Raw genomic sequence first — 8,969 nt, forward strand, 5'->3', positions numbered from 1 at the left:
TCTGCGTTGAGCGCTCCCCGGCTGCCGGAGCATGAAATCTTCATGTTTTATTGTTTGCTTGCTCTTTATCCCAGCCATCCATGCTGCGTTTCACTGGAATTGGTGGTTCTTTGGTTCTCTTATGGCTAGAGCAATCACCATCCTCCCTTGGAATGTTAGAGTGCCTGGAAACAAAGACAAGTGCAACAATGTCCGGCTCGCCATCCCCCAGCCCACTCCCACCATAATTTACCTCCAAGAATCCAAGCTGCAAACCGTTGATCGCTTCAAAGCCTGCTCCCTCCTTCCTGCCTCCCATGCTTCTTCCCTTTCCTACCTTGCCTCCACTGGCGCCTCCAGCGGAATCATCACCGCTTGGGACCGGAGCTGCCTCAGCCTGGTCTCCTCCAGCCACACCCCCACTCCCTTACCACCACCTTCCAATCCACTGCCACTGATCTTATGTTCTCTGTCACCAACTGCTACGGTCCCTGTCATCACGGTGATAAGTAGAGTTTCCTTGATGAACTGACTTCCCTGCAGTCATCTCTTTCAGGCGCTTGGACTCTACTGGGAGACTTTAATCTTGCTAGAAAACCTGAAGACCGATCCAATGGCAACTTCGACCTCCAGGAAGCTGACTGGTTCAATTGTGCTATTGATGCAATGGCTGTGCAAGAACTCCCCTTGCTTGATAGGAGGTTCACCTGGTCAGACCATCAAGAGGATCCCATTTTGGTACGTCTTGACCGGTTCTTTGTCAATATTGATTGGAGTCTCTGCTTGCCCAACTCCACCATCGCCTCACATTCTGCTGCCATCTCGGATCATTGCCAACTGATGCTTACGGCGGCCACAACAATCCCCAAACCTGCTGTTTTCCGTTTCAACAATCACTGGACTCGGGTTGCTGGATTTAAAGAGGTGGTCACTTCTGCCCGGCTCAGTGTTCATGAACAACACGACCCACACAACAATCTGGCTGCAGCTCTGGTTAAGAAGCTTAAGCGTTGCCGTCATGACCTTAAACTTTGGCACCAAGGGTTGAAGTCACCGATTGACATCCTTAAGATCTGCAACTTGGTCATTGATATGCTGGATAGGTTAGAGAAGGCAAGACCCTTATTCTTGGCTGAATTCAACCTCAGGAAATTGGTCAGGGCTGCTGCCCAAGAAAAAGGCACACAACTGGCCATCTACTGGCGACAGAGAGGAAAATTTCGTGCATGCAGGCTCGGGGATGAGAACACTAAGTTCCACCACATGTATGCTACTGTTCAGTCGCGTCGCAATCAGATTAGAACTCTCCAAGCTGCTGATGGAACAATGGTAACTGATCATGTGCCCAACGCTGCCATCTTGCATGCATTCTACTCTGAGTTGCGCGGGCAAGCTGACCATGCCTGAGCTGCACTCCATTCTGAGCTGCACTGCCCTCAATGCCACCGAGGCATCTGTTCTGATCGCCCCCTTTTCCATGGATGAGCTCAGGACAATCTTATTCTCCATGAAGACTGACACAGCTCCAGGACCTGATGGATTTACCCCACTATTTTTCAGAGCTAACCTGTTAAGAAGGATCTCCTCAGTTTCCTGAATGCCTTCCACAATGGCTCTGCTGACCTTGAGCGAGTTAACAAAGCTTATCTAGCCCTGCTGCCCAAGAAGACTACCTCACTCTTAGCAAAAGATTACAGGCCAATTTCGCTGCAGAACTGTATCACCAAGATTGCACCAAGGGAATGACCTTGAGACTGCAGCCTTTTATTCCTCAGCTTGTGCACTCTGACCAAACTGGTTTCATCAAAGGGCGTTGCATTGCTGAGAATTTTATCTATGCCACTGAAGTTGTGCAATGCTGTCATAAACGAAGTGTTCCTGCAATCATCCTCAAGCTGGATTTCAGAAAAGCTTTTGACTCGGTGGATTGGTATGATCTGGATGCTATTCTTCATGCTAAACGGTTCCCTGATTTGTGGCGGACCTGGATCACCTGCCTCAACAACTCCAGTCAGACTGCTGTTGTGTTAAATGGGGTTCCTGGCAGATGGATTCAATGCAGGAAGGGCCTGCGACAGGGAGACCCCTCTCCCCTTATTTATTTTGGTAGCAGATCTCTTACAACATATGATTCTTCTTGCTTCTGAGCAAGGCTTGCTACAGCATCTCATTGTGGACTCCACGCCCTGCCCAGTGCTGCAGTATGCTGATGATACCCTACCGGTGGTCAAAGCTGATTAAGGCCAGTTGACACACCTCAAGCTATTGCTCAATCGTTTCTCCTCCTTCACAGGGCTGCACATCAACTTTGATAGGAGCACTTTTGTTCCAATATAATTGGCATCACACCGACGCTTGCCTCTGAACTGGCTCAGATCTTTGGATGTCAGGTGTCATCCTTCCCTCAGACATACCTGGGGCTGCCACTCAATACTACTAAGCTCAGGCTTGCTAATCATCAGCCAATCATTGCCGCTGGATTCCTACATACCTGGATGGTGCGGTAAATACTAACCCCTAGCGGCCGAACGGCCCTTGCCAATGCTGTGCTAGGGGCCCGTGCTGTCTATGCCATGTGTTCCACCCTGCTGCATAAGGGAACCGTTGAAGCTATTGACGCCAAGCGGTGTGCCTTTATTTGGACGGGTGATGCTACCTGCACTGGAGGTCAGTGCAAGGCAGCCTGGGATCTGGTGTGTTGGGACAAACCTCAAGGAGGCGTCGGTCTCAAGCGTCTGGATCTTCAGAACAAGGGCCTCCTCTCCAAATTCTTGGACAAGCTGCTGCAAGAGCCTACTACCAATTGGCAAAGATGGTTCCACATCTGCTATGGTTCTGTGCTGGCCGAGATCTTGGAGACCACCACCATCTTGATTGACACCGCCATTTGGACTACCCTCCGTCAACTGCTACCTGAGTTCAGAAACTGCACCAAGATCCACCTAGGCAATGGTCAGTTCACAAGCTTCTGGTTTGATCATTGGATTGGCTCCCAACCTCTAGCTGAGTTGTTCCCTGCTATACTCTCCTTCTGCCAACAGCCAAATATCTCAGTACAACATGCCTTCCACGAGGGTCAATGGCTGATTCCACTGCACCCTCGGCTGAGTGCTGTAGCTTCCTCACAATGGGCGATGATTCAGCAAGCCCTTGCCGATGTCAACCTCCTTCACGACGTCCCGGACCGCCGAGGTATCGGACCGGACCTGTTGCCATTCTCTTCTAGGGCATTTTACAGGTGGCACATGGAGCGAAGGCCATTTGATGATTTCTCACCCTACATCTGGATCAATGCGACCATTCTGAGATGTAAGCATTTCCTCTGGCTTGTGCACCATCAACGCCTTCCCTCAGATGCCCTGCTACACCGCCGCAATATCATCGAGTCTGCTATCTGCCAGTATTGTGGGGCACATGAAGATCAAGATTATCTACTGCTGCGCTGCCCCTGGCCGCCTACTTGCTACACTCTATTGGTTGGGGTGTCGCTCGTTACTTGACCTCCTTCGGGGATCTCCGGGACCTGCCGCACTTCCCAGATGAAGCCTCTCCAAGAGCACGTTCAACCATCATCACTGCGGTGCTTTGGAACATTTGGAAAGCTCGCAACTCGGTGGTCTTTAATTCAACTTTTGTCACAGCTGCGAGCACTCGATCAGCTATTGTTCAAGATGTTCAGCTTTGGTCACTACGTGCGTGTTCGGCAGTGGACAAGATCTACCTCAACTCGTGGTGTAATACAATTGATGTAACATAGTTTATACAAAACTTTCTCTTTTTACTCCCTTGCTGTAAATCCTGTATGTACAACATCACATATCAATATAATTGTTCAGGCTGGCGTTTTGCTAGCCGTAGACCCCCTCAAAAATAATTTACCCACAAAAGTTTTGTGCACAGTTTGCTTCTGAAAGATATATTATGAGCAAGCTTGCGTTTAACTGCCTCGGCACCTTTACTATTACTAGTGATTGGCGCCCATGCGCGCGAGGGAAGTAAGGTTTGTGCTAGAAGTTGAATATATGAAATTTTGCAAAAATAGGAGAACAGGTTGGTGATTTTGGAAACAAAAGAGTGCATTAAAAACATGACTGTACATATATTACAAAGCATGGTGTTGTTGCATAGTAATATAAGCATACGATGGTATCTATACAACTTGATATTTTCATGCATTTGTATTAAAGAGCCCGCAATCTTTTCCAATATATTATACTTGAGCTGTAGGGGAAGTATGCATATAAAAACAGAATGATATACCAGAAAAGGAGGAAGGAGGGAAAAGCTTACAAAGTTCAAGCTGCTAAATACTTGCTCCTTATTTTTGCCACACACGAACATGGGTCACCCAAAAGAGCCAAAGTTACACTACATAGTGTCAGGCTCTCGGAGATGGAACAGAATTTACAAAAAAAAAATCTACGTGAGAACACCTGTATTAAATATATAAACCAATGTTTCAATATATATTGTAGACTTGCAGTAGGTTACAATAACAGTGGGCACAAACAGCAGGTATCTGAACGGGATCGTAAGCAAAGACCATATAAAAAAAAGGTAAACACCATATTAAAAAATGCAATGCGTCTACTTTTCCTAATTGTTCTCTCAGTAATCTAATTCTAAAACTATGCATTTACTAATTTGTGATCATGTTACAGTTTCCAATCTTATAGGCCTCTGCAATGTTGATTTTCTAGTTGAATTGCAGGGGCTATGTATGTACTCCATGGAATCAATATAAACGCAGAAGCACTATTGTGATATTTAAATTTAGCCAAATCATATATTCCTTTGAGCTTAGTTAAGTTGTATGGCAATTTCTCTTGAATTTATGCATATCCCTTTATTTTCTACCTACAAAACAAACCAAAGCATAGCCTAATCAACCGAGAAATCTAATTATTCTACATTTTGTACTGGAGTTTTGTTGCATTTATATACCTTTCTTTGCTTGCATCTTCTTGCTCCGTACAAATTCGGAAAGAAAATCAAAACTCCACCAATCTGATTGCGCTGCTGCTTGTTGCCTCCTACTGCCCCCTGAGACCTGTGCTGCTATCCGCTACAGCAATGTAATGTAGGTAGTGCAGATAGGCATGCAACAGTCCGCTCTTGCTGCAGGCCTGGCCATGTACCTCATTACTTCATTAGTTCTCTTGATCTCTAAATTAGCATTATTCACCTTCACATGCCATGTACGTAATTCAATTTCATCCATTTACAAGAGATAACAGTTAACAAATTAGCTGTGTAGAACTGCAGACTATAGAAGCTAACCTTGGTATCAATCTCATCCATCAGAGGGACATGTTTATCCAGTTCCTGCAGAAGTAAATAAACAGTGAGAGGTAACCCAATGCAACCAAAGAACTATGAAATTGTGGTCTTATGTTGGAAAACATGTATGTATCGCCAGAACAGGTGTTTACAGGAAGAAAAGGAAACGTGAAGAATCTTTGAACTTGATCCCTGGCCGAGCATTTCAGGCACCATTCTGGTCTGTGGCGCTGCTGTCGTGGGTGTTGCTGATGGTCTTGATCCTCTGGGATAGCGCGGCCATCCAGATCAGCCCGCACTACCTTCTCCTCTAGTGACAGCTCTTTCACCTGCATATTCATGCGTCCGGATTTGCATCAACAATCTGGTAAATTTCGCATCAAAATTAAGAGTTTGTTTATCCAGATTCTCCTCTAAATTTGATTCAACAACAACGACCTTCTTAAGGTGATTCAGATTTCAGCCTCTTCTTTTGCGTTTATAACAAGCAGATAACCATCATCACCTAGGAAATTTTGTCTCTATCAACCATAACCTTCTAATATATGATACTGCAACCAACTTTTTTTTTTCCTCTGGATGTTTCCGCTAATAATTTTCTGGTCCTCCGGGCATTTTCCTACAGATATGACTCTGCATGCATGTTCGCAAGAACAGCAGAGTTTACAGAACTCTCAGGATCCATACCGAAAGATTCTTGGCTGCAGTTTCTCCAAGAGGCACATTTCCATGTATTTTACAAGCTCCAAGCATTGCGCCATATATTGATGAGCTGGGTTCAGTGTTCATCTTCTGAACAAGCTTTCTTGCATATTCCAATTGACCTCCACGAGCAAGAAAATCAATAGTAGAGCTATAATACGACAAGAACAGCTACCTGGATCCTAACAGTATATGTGAAGCGGGAGACGACGTGCCTCTCGGCGAGCGCGGTGACCTCGCGCCTCAGGTGGCGCGCCATCGCGGTGACAAGGTCCTCCATCGCGCGGCGGCCGCGCACGGTCTTGACGACAAGCTGCGGCTGGCGGGGACGTTGATCGTGGCCGAAGGGTACTGCGAGGTGCCGCACATCCGCACGGGCGAAGGCGGCGCGGGCTACAGGAGCGAGAGCTCGGACTTGGCCACGGTCGTCGAGCTCCTCCTCCGGGAGCGACGACGCCCTGCTGAGCTTCTTGACAATACATCCCACACGGCCGCGCGGCGAACCGGTGTCGGAGTCGGACGCAGCCGAGGCCACCGGGACGCCGCCGCAGCTCGACAGGCTGACGACGGTCTCGATCTCACGCCAGCGATGGATGAGCGATGACGCCTAGGGCCCTGATGGCGGGAGCTCGGTGGGCGCGCCGGCGGAGGCAGCGGCGGACAAGGAGTCGTCGGAGGGGGCCGGGGACGACTCCCGGAACACGGCCGCGGGCGCGGCGCGTGGCGGACGCCAGCTCGGAGAGCTCGGCCTCCCTGGCGAGGCGGCGCTGGTCGGCCGAGGCAGGTGCAGCGGCCGCGGCAGCCCAGCGCTCGCGAATCTGGAGACGGCGCCTGGGCGTGGGCTCACTCGCGGAGTCTCCGGAAATGGAGGACGAAGCGCCGGCGGAGGCGTCCGGGAGGAGGAGGAGGAGGACACTGGTTACGGCAGCGGGATGAGGATGGTGAAGAAGCCTCTGGACAAGGTGGGGCGGGAGGGGACCCTCCATTGCGCGGACTCGTGGGGCATGGCGGCCACCGAGGAGCATATGGGCGTGACCGACAAGGCTGAGATGGGACAGGAGGAGAGGGGAGGCGAGCCGGGGGACGGCCAGACGACTAGTGACTGCTAGCGGACGGGACCTCTCGCGAGCGGCGGCAGCGGCGGTGCTCGCCTCTGCAGGCTGCGGGAGGATAGGGAGTGCATGGCGTGGCTCGACGGCGGCGCACGGCGGTTCCTATACCTCTGGTGCTAAGGTCGGAGATGACCGCCAAGGTCGAGGCGGGCGGATCGAGCAAGGAGGAGGTGGTGGTGCTGGGACGCGTCTGCGATCTACTCGTGAGCAGAGCAAGAGCACATGAAGGTCGAAAGGTAGGAGCCCTGCTAAGGAAATATGAGAGAACGAGAGACTTCATTTGACCAAGAAACTAACACGTGGACAGCACAAATTATAAAAAAATATCTCAACAGTAAAACTATCCCTAATCAATCAAAGCAACTGTAAATTTTCCATCTAACTGACACAAAAAAGTTTGCTGTCGTGGACACCGCGATTGGTCAGGGAGGACGCCGCGATTCATATATCTCTACAACAAAGCTCAAGCGGCGAAAAACTTTTCCTTTTGAGACGGCCATCCCAAAATCGTCGTCTCGCTAACAAAAACAGCGCGTCGTCCGATCTGGGCGTCGCACAACCTCCTTCCCGATCCTCCTCCCACCACGTTCCCGCGCGACGGTTCCATCGCGCGCCGCCCCAACGCCCTCCCCTCGCAGCCTCGACGCGCACCGCCCTCCTCTCGTCCGGCTCCAGCGCTGCGCGCTCGGCGCCCCCTCCCCCTCCTCCTCCGGCTCCAGCGCCGCGCGCTCGGCGCCCCCCTCCTCCGCCGCCGCGCCGCCGGGGCGCGAGCCGCGGGGCCGCGCTCGGCAGCCCGCCGCTGTCGGTGTCCGCCGTGGCGGCCGAGACGCACGGACCGAGGACACACTGTCGCCGTCGCCGTCCGGGCAGGAGCGGTTCGACTGGCTGGACCAGTGGTACCCTTTCGCCCCATGTGCAACCTCGACCCCGGCGCGCCGCACGGCAAGACGGTTCTTGGCCTCAGCGTCGTCGCCTGGTACGACCGCGGTGCCGGCGAGTGGCGCGTCTTCGACGACGCCTGCCCGCACCTCCTCGCGCCGCTCTCTGAGGGCCGCATCGACGACAAGGGCCGGCTCCAGGGCGTGTACACGGCTGGTGCATCAACGGCGCCGGTACCTGCAAGTTCATCCCCCAGGCCCCCGCCCTCGGCCCACTGGTACGCCGCACTCCGCCGATCACCACTTTTCCTCTCCATTGCCATCATCATTGGCTGCCGCAAAGTGAAATAAAAAACATTCTCTTGATTCTCGCGGTAGGTGCAGAAGAACAGCAAGGCCTGCGTGGCGTCGTACCCCTGCGTGGTGCAGAACAAAACATCCTGTGGTTCTACCCGAGGGCCGAGCCGGAGCACAAGGATGTGCTGCAGAGGAAGCCGCCGCCGATGATTCCCGAGATTGAAGACCCGGAGTTCATCACCGTCTGTGGCATCAGGGATCTTCCCTAATCGGTACAGTCTCAAACATTTTTCAGAGTCTTGCTATGCTTCTTCCATTGGTCGATCCAGCTGCATTGTGCTTTTGGGTATTCATGGTTAAATTATAAATAGCTTGTAGCACTTGTAAATTGCAATGCAGGTATGATGTTTTGGTAGAGCTGGTGACCATTTTTATCATTTCGGTGTGCTGGTGACGGTGATCAACAGAGGGAAGATGTAAGTTCTCGGTGCATTGTTATTATGGGAAGAAAACAAAGTAGCAGATTGATATAAGTACAGTGAATTTTGGGCAAAGTATGATCTACATTCTTTCAGGTGCCATCTCTACTATTCTGATTTGCTGTATGCTGCTCCAGGTGTCAGTGAGATAAGCTCTCGAGAGATAGAAAAGATCAACGTGGTCCAGGTGTACATCCCTTTGTTTGTTTCTCATGCTTACTTCTGATAGTTGTTATACAATC

At 50.8% G+C, this 8,969-nt stretch overlaps 1 long non-coding RNA gene across 1 annotated transcript; it reads left to right on the forward strand.

Moving 5' to 3' along the window:
- The first annotated feature begins 8,028 nt into the window (after window positions 1-8,028).
- Window positions 8,029-8,726, forward strand: LOC112873621. The gene is made up of 3 exons (XR_003224787.1): window positions 8,029-8,229; window positions 8,330-8,520; window positions 8,648-8,726. It is a non-coding gene; the product is annotated as an uncharacterized LOC112873621 (long non-coding RNA).
- The last annotated feature ends 243 nt before the right edge of the window (window positions 8,727-8,969 follow it).

The sequence above is a fragment of the Panicum hallii genome, chromosome 9 (genome assembly GCF_002211085.1).
Source record: "Panicum hallii strain FIL2 chromosome 9, PHallii_v3.1, whole genome shotgun sequence".
NCBI lineage: Eukaryota > Viridiplantae > Streptophyta > Magnoliopsida > Poales > Poaceae > Panicum > Panicum hallii.